This window comes from Antennarius striatus, chromosome 11 (genome assembly GCF_040054535.1).
Source record: "Antennarius striatus isolate MH-2024 chromosome 11, ASM4005453v1, whole genome shotgun sequence".
Lineage (NCBI taxonomy): Eukaryota > Metazoa > Chordata > Actinopteri > Lophiiformes > Antennariidae > Antennarius > Antennarius striatus.
Window position 1 is genome coordinate 11,884,075 of NC_090786.1, and position 17,191 is coordinate 11,901,265.

General features: G+C 41.5%; 1 protein-coding gene across 4 annotated transcripts in view; it reads left to right on the forward strand.

Annotated features, from left to right (window-relative positions):
- Positions 1 to 17,191, forward strand: part of lzts2a (leucine zipper, putative tumor suppressor 2a) — a 43,517-nt gene that overhangs the window by 12,448 nt on the left and 13,878 nt on the right. The window contains exon 2 of one of the 4 annotated variants that reach the window (XM_068327521.1): positions 7,290 to 7,404. The exons of 1 other annotated variant lie outside the window; for it this stretch is intronic. The gene's annotated coding sequence lies outside the window, so the exon portion shown is untranslated. Of the gene's footprint in view, positions 1 to 7,289; positions 7,405 to 11,394; positions 11,510 to 12,620; positions 12,887 to 17,191 lie in introns of those variants that run through there. 2 more of the 4 variants (XM_068327525.1, XM_068327523.1) reach the window with 2 other exon arrangements.

The following is a 17,191-nucleotide window of genomic DNA, read 5'->3' on the forward strand; positions in this document are numbered from 1 at the left end:
TGGAGATAAAGTCAGAGAGGCCAGACTGAGATGGTTTGGACATGTCCAGAGGAGAGATAGTGAATATATTGGTAGAAGGATGCTGAGTTTTGAACTCCCAGGCAGGAGGCCTAGAGGAAGACCAAAGAGGAGGTTTATGGATGTAGTGAAAGAGGACATGAAGGTAGTTGTTGTGAGAGAAGAGGATGCAGAAGACAGGGTTATGTGGAGACAATTGATTCGCTGTGGCGACCCCTGAACAGAAAAGCTGAAAGGAAAAGAAAGAAGTTGTATTTTAAATACTGTTTCTCTCAGTATTGTATTGTTACCCATTTGAGCCCCTCAGAGTGGTTTCCAAGAATTTTCGAGACAGTATGACCCAACCCGCCGTCACGGTTGGTGAAACATGATAGAGGCAAAAATCTGTAGATTTTCTGCTGCCGGCGTGAAGCGTGACACCAGCAGCTCTCGTGCTGTTTGCCTCCTGCAGTGGAGAGTTCAGATGCAGCTAGATGTGCAGATCTCTTTGACATACTATATACACATTATCTGTGTGTGGAAATGTATTTCAAATAATGAAAGACAAGTTAAAGAGAAAGGGAGTGTGTGTACTCAATGAGATTATTCCCATCCTCCATGGCAGATGGATCACAGCAGCAGAGTCTTTACCAAACTGTAGACAGTCAGGAGTCTAGACGAGGTTTTTAGCACTGGCTCTGGTTGCTGCACTGAAATGGTAAATGAAAATTTTCCTGCCGTCTTGCTTTCTCATTTTCTCATCTGTCTGATTGTGTGGACTGTGACTGAGCAGCAGCATCTGCTCTATAAGATTAGTTACAGGGATATATTTGACCCATGGCTGCCACCCCCACCCCCACCCCTCATTGCATGACTCATATGATGTTTCACCTAATCTGGCGAACAATCAGGACGACTGGAAATCTAAAACAGAAAATAAAGAGGATTTTTAAAGGAGCACCGTATTGGTTGCTTCAGGAGGATTGGGTTCTGCTCACAAAGAGGTCACTGTCTTCTGGTTAAATACATTTACTGGAGTACTTTATGAAGAAATACAAGTTTGAAGATTTTGGTTATTTCACTGCTGCTTTTATGACACCTTTACATGTTACACTGTTTGTGAGACGTAATTTGACTTTTATTGGTCCCAAAATGCAACATATTTTTTAAAGCTTCCATTTTTGTGGAAGCTTCAAGGTAGTTGGTGTGAGAGAAGAGTATGCAGAAGACGGGGTTTGATGGAGGCAACTGATTTGCTGTTGCGACCCCTGAAGGGAAAAGCCGAAAGGAGAAGACATTTGTGGAAGCTTCCACCTGAGTCCAAAATGATAAAATTATCAAATATTTCACAATAAAAATCAGAAACTTGATTTTGTGAAAAAGCTAATTTAGATAATAGACTTATTTTGTTCATTCCAACCTTCATTAAGTTTGTTATGACCCCTGATCCCTTAGATCACAGTACATCTACCACCATTATCTTCATTATCTTCTGTATGTTTCAGAATGTAGGTGAGACAAAGGTATCTAAAGCACTTATTTCTGTTATTTAGTCTAACAGCAGTGCTCTTAATCGAGTACCTGATTGATAACGGCTGAGTTTTAAAGAGTGCCCTCTAGCGGCTGGTAGAGTAGCTACACAGATCCTGACCTGAGGTTCTTGATCACAAAGTACAAAACAACAGGACAGAGTTTAAAATATACAAGAGACATACTTATCAGAGCAGCATGGGCAAATTCTGTTTTTTAAAAACCCACAGGATGAACGGCCTCCTTAATCGTGGCTATTTGTCTTCAGTTGTAAGTGTAGAGGTCAGTATTTAAATCTTGTTCTTTGCAACATAGCCAAGTTTCTCTCTCTCTGTCTCTCTCTCTCTGTCTCTCTCTCTCTCTGTCTCTCTCTCTCTCTCTCTCTCTCTCTCTCTCTCTCTCTCTCTTTCCCTCCCTCATTCATGGGATCAGAGGCAGGGATGCATTTTGCCTCAGCCCTGCTTTTCATTGCTCTGATGTTCTCTGCCATCAAATCCCTGCTGAATAAAAGTCAGAAATTGAAGCAGCAAATCATGTTTTATGTATGTGTGCTTACACAATGAAAGCAGGCTAGAAAGTGGGCCAAGCATCACACAGGACATATTATGGCAACAAAGCAGCTTTCCGATTTCTTAGAAAAACAACAGCAGCAGCCAGCCAGAGAACAATACTCCTAAAATAAAGATGTATAGAAGTTACATTACCTGTCTGCTCTATTACTGCAAAGTTTTTCTTGTTAATACCTAATTCAACATTTAAATGTGTCTGGTTTTAACATTATAAGATGTTTGCGTGATTGCATTTCTTGATTTTTAATTTATTGATTGTTTTGTGGGCAGCACGATGGTACGGGGGTGCGGGGGCAGATCCAGATCTGGGGCCTTTCCTGCATCGTAGGAATGCATTGAATGTTGCAGCTTCTTCCCACAGACCGATAACATGTAGTACATGAGAATCAGTGACTAGTTTATTTGTAGGTCTCACTGCAGGTGAAATAGAGAAAAACTACAAAAGCGACAACCAGTAGATTTCTGGATTTTTATTCAAATGAAGAAAAGAAAAGGATAATTTCGCTTGATCAGTTGAGGTTTTTTTTACTGCAAGATGCAAATCACTGAGGAGATTTCATTGATGTTAACCGTGATATTATGATATTATTTCCATTATAAAATTAGCCCTCTACAGTTAGCTGGATCAGCCAATAACTTCTCGGTTCATTTAGACTTAGAGCAGTTAGTCAGTCCAACACAAACTGACAACGTATTTTTTTTACTATTTTGATGACTGAAGCATCTTTTTCTATTTCTATAGTAAAAAATAAGAAAGTAAAATGTGCTAATCACTGTTTTATTTATTTACAATGTTGACATTAGGGCCGCATGAGAATGCAAGTCAACACAGTGAAATGTGATTTTTTGAAAATTGATTATTTTCTGACAAAATTAAGGAAAATTAGAAAGCAATAACTACAGATTAATAAATCAAGGAAATGATTGATAACATAACTGAAAAGAAATTGACTAATTAATTAATGTTAAAATTAACTTTTTAATCTTTTAAGAACTCAGGGACAACAAACTTTGTCCTCACCAACCGTCACCCTTAGATTTGCCTCATACATGTTCATTGTTTCAGACCTGAGTTCAGCATTTTCCTCATTCCTTTCCTTTTGCGGTCGTCACCTTGACACAGTTTTAGCTGCACTTTTTAAATGATATCAGTAGAGTTTTCCTCCTCTCTACCACTTACCCCTTTCTAAGCGATACAACTCCACAAAACAAGCAAACTGGACAAAAGCAACGACCGTATGTGCTAAAAGTAGTGTGGTCAACAAAGTCATCGTCGCAAGCACTCTGAGGAAAAGTTGATACTGCACCCTGTAGGAGTGCATCTGTAAATCATGCAGGAGTGTAACTGTGCTCAAGTGTGGTCCCTTTGGAGGACATATGCTGCCAGAGCAATGTAATCTATCCAGCAGTGATCTGAAGGATTTAAATTCTCCATCTAATCTGCACCCATGGGGTCACATCAACCCATCATACAGGGTGAGATGTCATCTCCTGATTAGTGTGTGTGTGTGTGTGTGTGTGTGTGTGTGTGTGTGTGTGTGTGTGTGTGTGTGTGTGTGTGTGTGTGTGTGTGTGTGTGTGTGTGTGTGTGTGTGTGTGTGTGTGTGTGTGTGTGTGTGTGTGTGTGTCTGTGTGTGAGAGAGAGAGAGAGCGAGAGAGAGACTATTCATGAGCTCCTGCAGAGATCATTACCGCATTACAGGACATTTCTTTTGACCCTGAAGTGGGATTTATGAAAATTCAAAGATGTAAAGCTGATCACAGTCTGTCCTCAGTCAGATCTGTGTATTCATATGTGCATATACAGTGTGTGTGTGTGTGTGTGTGTGTGTGTGTGTGTGTGTGTGTGTGTGTGTGTGTGTGTGTGTGTGTGTGTGTGTGTGTGTGTAGGCAGTACAGAACACGTGCCTGCCATGTATTTGCAAATCATTTTCCATAAATCTTTCATTGGCATTTATTTACTTATGGTCAACAACAGTTGTTGATTGATTGCATCTTTAAAAGTTGTCAGTAGTTTTTGATGAAATTTTAAGTACAGCTTATTTTTTTTAACATTTGCAATTATGATACGAAAATGTTTGAAGGTTCCATAAATGATTCATTTTCCATCACTTAATTCAGGATGAGGTAGAGTCAAGCTTCTTCATCATGTTGACATCATGTTATGCACTGCAGAGTGATGCAAAGGTACCATTGATGATCTGTTTAGTATATGTATTGATTGTTGGGATTGTCTTGTGATGAATCCTGAAAACTATTTTCTGATGGTTGGGGTTTTCCGGATGCCGGCAGTGGTGGAGTTTAGCTCATTAACTGTGTTAGTGCTGCTGCTACGGCTACCTGATGTTTGGTCGTTCCTATTGCTCCTGGATGAAATATGATCAGTTGAGTAAGTTTTAGATGTTGCGAATATATATTGACCATGTTTGATTAATCCTTGTGAGTTTTGGTCACTCTTTATAAAGGGGTTGGGTCGTCTGAAAAAATGGAACTCCGACCCTGTTATCCCACTGATTCCCACCCCAGCGGTCTGCTGTGACCCTCAGGGAGGACACTGACCATCTGTTCTTTTGTGTGGCTCTCCGTTTCATCAGACCGATGCCTTTCTGCTCAGCTTAATATCATCAGACCGTGTTTCACGGCTCCGTCACAACTGTAAAGGCACATGGTCATTAAATCAGTCCTCAAGTGACGGAAACACAATAATCACCAAAAGGCGGAAAACTCACATCCTGATTGCTTCTGTAATCAGTTGAGCTGAAGCCTTAAACCTGACTGACCTTCAGGTTTCATTAAAGCCATTCATACATTTATGAGCTTTTTTAATGATGTGTACAGACCAACACAGTGCAGTTTTACATTTACGTGAGATTCTGAGATAGAATCACAAAATTAAATGAATAATATTTGATATCATAGTATATAATGATGCACATTCATCATTTTCAACCTTCAGATCTGGGCTAACTTCTTAAATATTTGGACACCGTGAGCCATTTTACGTTTTCAGTCATTGTCGATCAAAGTTAAACCCAAGAACATTATTTTTTTTCTTGCTGTCAAAACACAACATCAAACTCCAGCTGACACGATTTGCCCTGAAAATACTTTGCAGACCAATATAAACCTGTTAGCACCAGGGCCCGTATTCCTGTCCAGTCAGCTTGTGTTTGTGGTTCCTGATAGCAGCTCTGAGGCTCAGCCAGGCAGACAGATGATGCGCCAAGAGTCGGACTGACCCCTGCACTGAGACATAGGGGCCAAAATCAATAGTCATATCGCATCACTTATCAGATTGTAACAAGCCAACAGATTACCTCATCGGGTGCATAGATAGATGTGGGCGGTGGAGAAAGAGAGCAGAAGGAAGGGCTGAGATCACATGATGAAAAAACATAAGTGAAAATAGGAGGTTGAACTAGCATTTTGAACAGAAGCAGATAAATCATTGGTCAACTTCAGTAAATAAGCTGAATAATCCTTTTATTGGTTGGTCATTGGAAATGATGAGGGGGCACCATCATTGACATGAAATATGATCATTCATTTATTCATCTTCAGAACTGCTTTTTCTGCTGTAGGGGGTTGCGGGGAAATGGAGCCTATCCCAGCTGTCTTAGGGCGTGAGGCGGGGAAACTCCGGGCGCGACGCCAGTGCACCGCGGAGCTACACAGAGACACACAACCACGCATGCACACATTCACACACTACAGCCAATTTGGAACAGCCAATTAACATGAAGCGCATGTTTTTGGAGGTGGGAGGAAGCCGGAGAACCCGGAGCGAACCCACGCAGACACGGGGAGAAAATGCAAACTCCACACAGAGCAGGACTTCAACCCGGAACTGCCTTGCTGTGCGGTGACAGCGCTACCCACTGTGTCACCGTGCTGCCCGAAATATGATCATCTGAAGGTCACATATTTATTTTGATTAACTTGGATGAAGTTTGTAAAACCAGAAAACCAAAAAAGTCATCCATGACGATGAACAAAACCATCGAATCACAACTTCTTTTTTCTCTTCTCTTTTTTTGCACATTTGTTTTTCAAGAGTCACAAGGAGGTTCTCTTCTATTTTAGTCTTCATAGCCTTGTTTGAAAGCAGGAGACAAAAACATTCATGTATACATAATATGAGAAGTTGGAGTTTGTATAAAGAAATGCTTAGTATTTTCATCTTCATGTTACGATTGTGCATTATAGCATTATAGCAGTATCGAGCCATATTTTAGACTTTTTCACATTTCCTATACTGTATGTTGAAATAAAATATTCCATGAGTTCAGTGCTATCTGATAATGTGAATAGAAGTTAGCATCACGACCATGGTTACCTTGACCATACCTTGACTTGTGTCACATTAAGTGCAACTTTTATGTGTCACTTAATGTGACCATATTAAAGTCCATATCCTCATTCTTGCAGTCACACATAATCTGTGCTCTGTGGAAATAAGCTATTTACAGCTGACTTCACAGAGTTAGATCCGTCTGATCTGCTACGGTAGCCTCAGAGGATCAAAAAAATAAAGTCACATTTCCGTTACAGTACAGAAGATGCAGCCATCATTAAATGTGGATTGTTGTGTTGCCAGGAGAGGACGGCATACACACAGTATATATATTTTATATTTCCTTTTTTATAACTCTATAACAGTATAACATGACAGCCATGAATATATAGTGATTCATAACGGCCTCTACTCAGAGTAGAATCAGGAATCTGTTGGTTGATGTTCTGTAACCGCTATTGATGAGCCTGCAGAGAGTTATCTCTTAAATTTGCATCTCCAACTGTCTTTCTGAAGCCTTATAGTTATAGCTTATTGTTTAGTAGTTTGGTCACCAAATTCCTGTTGTGTTGTTCTCTGCAATAAATATCCTATATAAACCTCCTTGCACTAAAAGAGGAGACAGACGATGTTGGAGACAAGCTGGTGATAAACATATGGAAAGCTAAAGAGTCGGTTATGTCCTTACAGTTTGGAGAGACCAAAAACTGAGCTAAAAAAACAACAAATATTAGACTTATGTGGATTTGATCGTGTTAATATGTCAATGCTGTGTTTCCAACTTGTTCTCACTGCCCACAAGTGGCCAATAAAAGACATTGCAGGTTTGTTCTTGCAGGTTTATTCTGCTAGCATGAGTGTAATTTTGACTCAACTAAACAACATTCACTTGTTTTCAGACCAAAGTGTAGAAGAAAGGGGTTTGAGAGGAGTGAGGTCATGGAATGAGAGCTCTCTGCCATTTCTCCATCTCCCCCAGACCTCCAGGAGGAGTACGCTGGGCAACACACTGAGGTAAAGAATGGCTCCAGAAAATAAAACACCCTCTGCTGATAAAGCCTCTCTGATGACACTGACCTTCAATTTTTGCTGACTCAAGCATCCCCCAGTCCTCCTACCTCTCCTGTTCTTTCCATCTCACCCTTTCAATGCTGCTCTTTATCCTCTCCTGTCTTTCAGGGAGGGGGGTCTGGGGTGTGGATCAGTGCTCTGGTGGTGACCCACCGGGGTCACACAGACACACACACACACACACACACACACACACACACACACACACACACAGACACACACACACACACACACACACACACACATTTATGGAAATGCAGCTCCTGGCCTTTTATCTTTGAAGTGTGGTGTTAAGAATTGTTTTTGGAGATAGATAGCTGTTGGAGTGTGACACATGAAGTGGAGGAGGAGAGAAGCAGGAGGAGAAGAGGGGTCACAGGGTCAGGAATTTGTGGCTGACCCCGTGTTTTCCAAACAACAGCCGGGTGACCATAAAGAAGTCAGTGAAGTTGTCATTTTCTGTTCAGTCCAATAATTTTTTCACCTTATAAATAACTTCATTTATCATGTTGGTTTCTCTAAACAATGTACAGCTTTAGCACAGTGTCTGTTTTGTTTTTTGGACAATCACATCCAGACAACACTGACTCCTGGCATTATCTCCTCATTGTTGCTATCAGCTCCAAGGCCTCACACTGAAGGCTAGTGTTTGTGAGATATGTGGGGTGATAATCATGTGTGGTCAACGAAGCAGCAGCTGTCTTCTTCTCCTCTTCCTCCCTCCTCCATTACAGATCCGCTGTCTCTTCTGTCTTCTCTTTAGTCCAGCCCAGCTGTCCCCTTCATTCATCAGCTCTCCTACAATCATACCCACCACCTGCCTAGGAGGGGCCAACAGATATAGCCTTACAACATGAGTATATTCTGTACCCTGATCAACTTATGTTTGATTTCTCCTCTCTGCCATGCGCTACCTCTCCCTTGGGGCAGTAGTAGCTCAGTGGTAGAGAGGACGCCTTATGATCAGACATTGGTGATTCGAGTCTCGCTCCTGCCACCAATCCTTGGAGTGTGAGCTGACAGCAGGAGATGTCAGCCCCCAGTCACTGCCGAGGCGCCCTTGAGCAAGGTGCCGTCGCACCTACAAGCTGCTCATTTGGGGCACACCCCAAAGTTGTGACCCATCACTTAGCCTCCCAATGATTTCTTTGTATTAAATGCATGCTTACAGGCCCCTGGTGTTTGTTGTTTGTTTGTTTTAGGGGCCTGTACTAACAAATACTGTAAAAATGCATCAGTAAGAGTGAAAAGGCAAATTCCCCAAGATGGATAATAAAAGGTGTGTTTCCTCCTCTTCTACCTCTCCTGCCACCAACAGGCCCTGTCTCATTAGATCTAATTAGTAATGCAATGTAAATACAGGTGAGAGTTGGTCAGGCTGCTGCTGACTGCTGCTCTCAGTACTTCCTGCAGCATGTAATTTTAGTCACATACAGTAATCCCTTGTTATTCATGGTTAATGCGTTCCAGGACCACCTGCAAAAAATGAAATTCCATGATATAGCGACAAGCTATTTATTTTATTCTTTATGGTAGTTTAAACGTTTATAAACCCTCCCCATACTGATATTAAACCACCTTGTATCTGTATTACCTTTTCCCACACTCTTACAGACTGTTTAAAGCAGTTTTAAGTGTTTCTTTAATACATGGAAGTGCGCTGTGTTCTTTGAGTCTCGGAACACAGCGCACTTCCGGATGCTGTCAGCCAATAGCATGCGCGTACAGTATCATGTGAATACCGACTAAAAATCCGCAATGAATTGAAGCCGTTCATCTTGAAGCATGAATACGCAAGGGATTATTGTAGGCAAAGATGATCACCAGCAAAAGATATCAAATTAGCTGAAGAGCCACATATCTTGCTTCTCCCATCATGGCTGCGCTCGTCTTCAGCTCGACATCTCAGAACACTTTCTGCCTCGAAATGAAAGGTTTTCTAGTACTCGTACATTTTCTTGGAATTAGCAGCTAATGGCTCCTAGCTGCCGTGTAATTAAATTTAACAGTTGTGGATCTCACGTTGTTTACACTTCAAACCAACAACTGTTGATTCAGAGGTGTTACTGCCTCCACTGGTGGTTCAGAGATGGATGAAAAATGACTCATCATCTATATCATCATCCATCCATCATTGTCATCTATTTTCTTGTAGACCAGACGATCACAATGGTCTGATCTACAGCCATTTACCCCTCTTTTGGATCTTATAAAGACTAGCTAAGCTTGGTATGGGTGAGAAGCGGGGTACACGTCAGATAGGATGCCAGCTCATCACAGGGTCATAGGTAAGACAAACAACCACTCAGGCTCACAATCACACCTATTAACAATTTTGCGAGACCAGTTGCCCAAAGTGCATGTTGGGGTGAAAGGAAATTGGACAAGCCATACAGACATGGGGAGAACAAACAAAGTCTGCATATACAGAAATTAAACCCAGGACCTTCTTGCTGCGAGGCAACATCGAAATCCAGTGCACGCCCATGCTGCCCAATAACTCATCATGAAGGCTTTATACAGAATTGTGCAGAATTAACCTGCAGTAGTCCTGCATCAAACAGGCTACATCAAAAAGGCTAAAGAGATCAAAACAGAGTGAAAAGGAGGCATCGGGTTGCCAGAAACTGACTCCTATTAAGTCATAATAAGTTTCTATAGCTGCTGAATGCTGAATTGTGTTGTGTTTTGAGTTGTGAAATAAGAAAATGTAATGTGAGTGACAGAATCAATTTCTCTAAGACTGCAAGGGAAGCTCTGCGTCCCCTAAATTGTCAAAAATTCAGTGCTCAAATTTATAGTGTTGTGTTAACATTTCATTGACTACAAATGCGTCAGAACATGTTTGTCTCAGAGACGAGTTTGCTCAGAAAACTTCTTAACTTCTTTTCCAGTAGAAGTCGAGCGTCCTTTTGATTCAGTGGGACTGCATGGAGCTGTTTTTTCTACTACCTCAAAACTCAATGGTCACTGGACAAATGCCACAATTCTGTCCCGCCCTGGGACGTTTGCATCTCTGGGGTGAATGGAGCAGTGGGCTTCACTTGCAGACCTGGAAGCTGAGCTTCGGCATGATGATTGGAGGATAAGTCAAGTTTGACTCCCTTTTTCATTAACAGCTATTTTGAGATTTACACCGTCTTGATAGTTGGGAGACCAGTCCCATCATGGATTATAGAAGGGAAGCTGAAAGACAAACTGCAACCCATTTCCTGGTATTTGCTTGGCGAAATTGTTTGATCATTTCCATTGCTCATATCTTACTCTAAAAATAAAACACAACGTAATTAATCATAATTTCAACATTTTCTTGTTTGAGTTTAATGTCCTATTGTTAGTTCATTCAGTCATTCATATTGTTGGCTATGTCAGAGTAAACTAGCCAGCTAGCAAGGTGCAAGCAATGGCAGACAATGCTAATATTGTTGACCTGATTGTGGCAAAGCCATGTGATAGTCTTCCTCATGAAGAGAAACTTAGAATCAAACAGACCATTTTCTTGAAAAGGGAAGGAGTGCAGACGTTATAAATCAATTAAGTGACAAATTTTATGATGTAGGCTGACAAGCAGTAGATATACAGTACTAAATAAGACTTCAGTCATCCCCCTGAAAGTGTTCTTGTTAAGTGTGAAGTACTTTTCCAGCTTCACTTTAAGGTCGAGTCCAGCCTCCTGCTCTGTGATGACTCACGTCAGGCTGAAACACTAAATGGCCATACAGAGTTTGTACAACCACACACACACACGCACACACACACACACACACACACACACACACACACACGCACACACACACACACACACACACGCACAAAGACTGAAAGCTTCCGGTGTTGGGTTTTGGCCATGGAGGTGGGCTGTATTGAGTCACTACACTTGTTATATCACCACGGGACTTAGAGGGAGGCTCAGGGACATTCCAGTAAAGAGAAAGTCACACTCCCCTCTCCTCCGATTCAGACCTGTAACTGGTTTACCATGGAAGTACAATAAAACTGGAGTTTTTATTTTCTTGTGCCACACAGCAGAACTGTATGTAATTAACAGGTAAATACCTCAGTGCTTAAAAGATTGGTAAATGATGAATTGACAGACAATTAAAAAATTCAGCTGTTTGGATTATCAAGACTTGTTTGCAGACATGCCTGAACTAACTTTGGCTTTGCTGTTTGAGTGTGACATCATTGATCACCTGACTGATTAGGATTCATCTTTTTAAAATGTAAAGGAAACCCATAAACGATTTCAGAGATATTTCAGTCAAAGTCGTGCGTAAACATTAACCCAACATTGATATCTGTCAAAACACAGGCCAAGTGCAGTGTTTCTCTCTTGTGTATGATTTTAAATGTAATGAATTCAGGTTTTCCTACATTGGTCGGGTAAAATACTGCAAGATAATTCTGGCAATCCAGACACCTGCTCAAGCGCGAAGGCTGCCGAAATGTAAAACTCTTGTCTAATCATTGAGATCCTTGATGATCAGGTCAGAGGTAGATGTTCCCTGAAGCCATCACAAAAATGATAATGTAATTAAGCTGTTTGCTGCCTTCTGCTATATCTACTTCACTCCCAAATATGAATGTTGATGCGTTACTCAAAACTCCCTCATTAACACTCACATGCCGTCCTGCTCACCCTCACATGGATGTGAAAACATGTGAGGAAGGATGAGCATAAACATGTTATGCATTACACTCTAAGTTAATTACCCCATGCCCGCCTGTAGTCGCTGTAGCTCTGGATGTGGTCAGTGTTGTTTGATAAATCCACAATTTTGCGTTACTGCATTTTCATTTAGCCAAAGGATGGCTGTTTGTAAGTGTCAAAGGTTCTCCTGATGTCTGCAGCTTAAACAGACGTAGTGGATAGCATTTCTAAAAATACTCAATCTGATGTAGGATTGCATTGATGCAGAAAATATTTGTGTGAAACAGGAGGACTGGATGAAACCCAGGCTCCAAAGAGAAGGGGGAGGAGACTAAAGTGTCCGTGTGCCAAAAGAGAGGGAAACTAGAAACTAGAGGCAGGGGGATGGCAGACAAAAATGAGAGAGGGGAGGGAGCAATGAAGAGGAGGAGGAGGAGGAGGGGGAGGCGGTGCTAAGGCAGACAGCAGGGAAGGAAAGCTGAGAAGAGGAACAGTGGAGAGAAGTGAGATGGAGGAGAGGATAGGACAGGGAAAATAAGGGGGCTTCCATTTGAAAGTCCTCATGCTGACATATGAAGTTGTGGTGTGATTCAGAGACCACGGCAGGAGGCTTCAGTGTCGGGGAGACGCGCTGGAGGACTGGGCAAACAAGGAGAGACGGGGAAATCTGAGCCAACACAGATTGGAGTGATTTTTACGTTTGGGTTTTTTTAAAAGGTTTTTTTAAGGGAAAACAGAGACAAGTGGAGGCAGCGATGCAGGGCGCTCACTGGGGTGAGTGCTGAGTGTTTGCATGTGTCTGCAGAGGTGTGTGTGTGTCTGTAGGGGGTTGTTCACCCCAACTCTGTACCCTGGTCTTTATAACCCAGTTTGCCTTCATTTACATGAGGAAAATTTAGCTCGAGTAAAACTTTGTATTCATGAACATCTGGGGTGTGTGTGTGACGCCGCTGAACAGGGTGTCAGTTTAACAGCCATTAATGCAAGGTGTGGAAATGAAAGAGTTTGAGATAAGTTTCTGCTCAGCTGGCCCATTCATGCTGATTCACATTGGGAACTAGTCTTTGAAACTGGGTGGTTCGATCACTTAAGTGGGACTAGTTTAAGTCAGGATTCTTAACTTGTTACAACTAATGCTGCTTTCAATGACCCTGGAGAGCAAAGGCCTAAATGAGACAGGGACAACCAGCCCTGGATCCACACACGTTTGAGGTTTAAACTGTGTGTAAGGATTAACTGGTGTTTTACTATACTTAATGATCAATTGATTTGATTGAGTTTTTGTCTTTTTGACACTTTGATTCTTTTTGATCTTGAATCCATCCTACAAATCATGCAGTCATAAATCAGTGTAACAGTAGCTGTTCTTTAAACACATCAGAAAGTTATTAGAGGATGTCCTGCTGTCAACATGTTTAATGATTTTTGGTTCTTCCTCAGATACTATTTAGATTTATTGTTTTAAGGAGTCACAGAAGTAAACAATGTTAGAAAGCTAGTAAATGATTCATAAATTAGTATCATTGTGTAATTCTGAATGACCTCTACTGCAGTCATTTAACTCAATATCACATGAGACAGGTTTATTTTCAGATGTGTAGGGTTTGATATTTGTTCTGCTGGTTTGAAATGTGCGATGACTCTTATCTCATGCATATGTATTATTTTTACATCAGGGAGGTGTTTGCTTGGCATTACGCATTTGTGGTCCAGTGCGTCGATAAGATCTCAAAATTCATCAGTCAACAAATTTCTAAGCTCTTGATGTGGCAGCTGTCTTTAAGTTCTGTGCGTTTGGTGACTTTGATTTGTATTTTTATCCTGTTGGTGTTGCCATGTTTGACCATTGACATCTCGATGGGCCTTTCCTCTCAGATGACAACAGCTGTGTCTCAAATCACTTCTGTGGTTACACTACTATGTACTTTAATATTTGTACACTTAAGTGTGTAGTGTGTAGATTTTGATGGTATAACATCTCAGATTGGATGCAACTGTAGTGCTCTTATGGAGTTAATGGCTGCAACATTTGATTGCAACAATTATTGAGAATGAACAGTCGAATGTGCTCCCTGTTTTGCTTAACATGTACTGTATGTGTTCCTGTTCTCTTGGCAGTCGCCTCATTGGATGCCTCAGTCTCAAAAACTCCTCTCCTTCTGCAACATAGCAAAGATGGCCACTGAGGCTGAGAAGTATCCAGCAAGTTTTGTGTTATTTGTAGTTTTCTACATTTCAAAATTCTATATTTTGACATGCCCTAAAGGAAGTATGTGATTTGAGCTGCAGTCCTCTGCTAGAGCATCAATCGGATATGAACCTCCTGAGGATTCACTTCTGTCTTGCAGATTTTGCAGACTGCCATGTTTTTGCAGCCATCCCATCCTTATTGATTTTCTTAAAACTTAATTGTTGCAACACACTCACTTTTAAGGGGAAGCAGAAAGAGGAGGCACAGCAAGGTGTTATTCAATCCATGTCCATGTAATGATGATGATGACGACGATGAGGTAGCTGATACTGTATGTTCAAACCAGACAATTTGATGGCATCCGAGACGTTTGACCTGAACAAAACATATTTTTGTCAAGAAGATTTAAAGGAGATCTTCTTTTGATGATGAGGCACTTTTGTAGGAACAGGCACGTAAGTATTCGTCATGTGCCATGGGCTATATTTTGTAGTTTCTCATCAACTTTGTGAGGATAAAGTGATGTGTAAGCGGATATGTTTACATTCAGTGCAGTGCGGTGGCCATCCATTACTCAACTCTTTGTAGTAGCTGTCTGTCGTGGCCTGTCATGTTGAGGTTTCATTTGAGAACATGCTTGAGTGAAGACTGTAATTACCCAAGGAAGAATCTGGCACAGATACAGACAGTGACGTTTCAATCCCTACACCTAGCTGCTGGAAACAGGCGGTTGTCCAGATGCCAACATTAAAGCAAAATTTCACCCGAGGGCTGAGGTAAATTTGACGGAGACGATGATGGAGAAGATGGGTTACCTCATCCTTTCTGAACAAAACAAATGAGGTAAACGTGTGTCACGGTTTGCAGGTTACATTCCTGACCCTTTTCAGCTACATTGACTCATACTTCTTAAGTTTTTCCTCATATTCTTCCATGTAGGGTTAGGTTTCCATAGCCAGCTCCACTTGGGATCAGCTTCTTAGTTAGTGAAGTACTTTGATTTGTCCAACATCATCCTTTTTTTAGTCCCATTAAAGTACTGGTGGTGAGGAAATGACGTGACAGGATTGAATGTCACAGAACAGACAGAATGTGAGGTGAAAGTACTGCATACTTTCAACACAGTGGAATCTTTGCTCTTTTGGTATGATAATAAATAAAATAAAACCACATATTTCCCAACTAAAATGCCTTTATGTTCCACTAAACAAGAAACCTGAAAACTGAAAACCTTTGAAAGCGGACTCTGATTCGACCCAACCTTGCCTCGCATCCATTACTTCTCAGTAATCCCGTTGAGCTAATTGTCATGCCAAGTATTTATGTTAAGCTTGAGTTGAGAAGCATGATGGAACCCTGAAGGCGAGAGACAGAAACAGAGGATGATAAAGAGACAGAGAGTCAGCTTGGCTTCTTTTCTTTGCTGAATGAGTGTTTTCCATGCCAGTCTGTTCCCCCTCCATCTTCCTCTGGTTTACAGCAGCAGGAATAGCACGTCTGCACATTTGCCATTTTCCACGTCAGATATTGTCTCCAATGAGTGGAAATGAATTATACATCGAGGCTGGCACATTTTAACTGTGGCGTCGCTGCTTATGTAACAGCTGCTGTGGAACTCATTTGCCTGGATGTATTTAGTGTGTGTGTGTGTGTGTGTGTGTGTGTGTGTGTGTGTGTGTGTGTGTGTCTGTGTCTGTGTCTGTGTCTGTGTGTCTGTGTGTGCGCGCGCACGTGCGCGTGATTGTGGGTGGCATAGAACGTGTTATGTTCTGCTTCTATGATCTGTGATTTCATACTAAATGAAACCTTTGCTGAGCCGTTTCAGATACTGTGGCCTACTTTTCCACACCCTGATAGTGGGTATAATGCTCTCGGCCACATTGTCAGTCAAAGTGTTTTTGCTCTCATTGTGAAATCAGAGGTCCCTTCTCTTGAGCGTCTGTGAGCTAAAACAATAGACCTGCTCTGCTCACATAGCCAAAGCAGCAGGAGGGAGGAGGGGAAGTTACGGAAGGAAAACTTTACTATTCTGTCCACATTAAGGACAATTAAGAGTCAGAGCAGCCAGAGCACCTGGACTTTCCTGAACACACTCCAGGAAACAACGCTAAAGACCAAATGACCAACTCCTGCAGTGATAAGAAATTGTAGCTATCCACTGTTATTGTCTTAAAGCCAATGTTTGAGTTAAGTTGAACTAATAATTGATCCTGACAAGCTGAAGTCCACCAGACTAATCTCTATATCTTCACCACTGGTATTCTCAGTATTTCCAATGTCTGACCACTGACCGATAACTGGATAACTGTCAGGGGCTGGAAATCCTCCTGGAAAATCCAACATTGGAGCATTGGATTGGAGCAGGGATGCTAGCCAGGTCCTCCCTTTTTTCACATGCTGTTACTTCAGTTTCCTCTCATGATGGTAAACCAGCACCTCTGTGACTCAGTCCTTGTATGCAGAGTCAGTACTTTTTTGTGCAAACTGAAAGGAATATCCAGTATTAAAAACTTTAAAGACAGTATGAGGTCTTCTGTCTGTTCCAGAGACTCAGTAGCAGTAGTAGTAATAACAGCAGCAGCAGTAGTAGTAGTAGTAGTAGGAGTAGTAGCAGTATTAACAGTAGTAGTGATCGTGATAGTAGTAGTGGTGGTGGTAGTAGTGTTGGTCATAGTAATAGTACTGTTATAGTAGTAACGGTGGTTGTAGAAGCAGTGGTAGTAGTAGTAGTTGTAGTAGTGGTCATAGTAGTAGTAGTACTAGTTGTAGTAGTAGTAGTAGTAGTAGTAATAGCAGTAGTGGTGGTGGTAGTAGTAGTAGGAGTAGTAGTGGTGGTGATAGTAGTTGTAGTAGTAGCAGTAGTTGCAGTTGTATAGTAGATCTCTGAA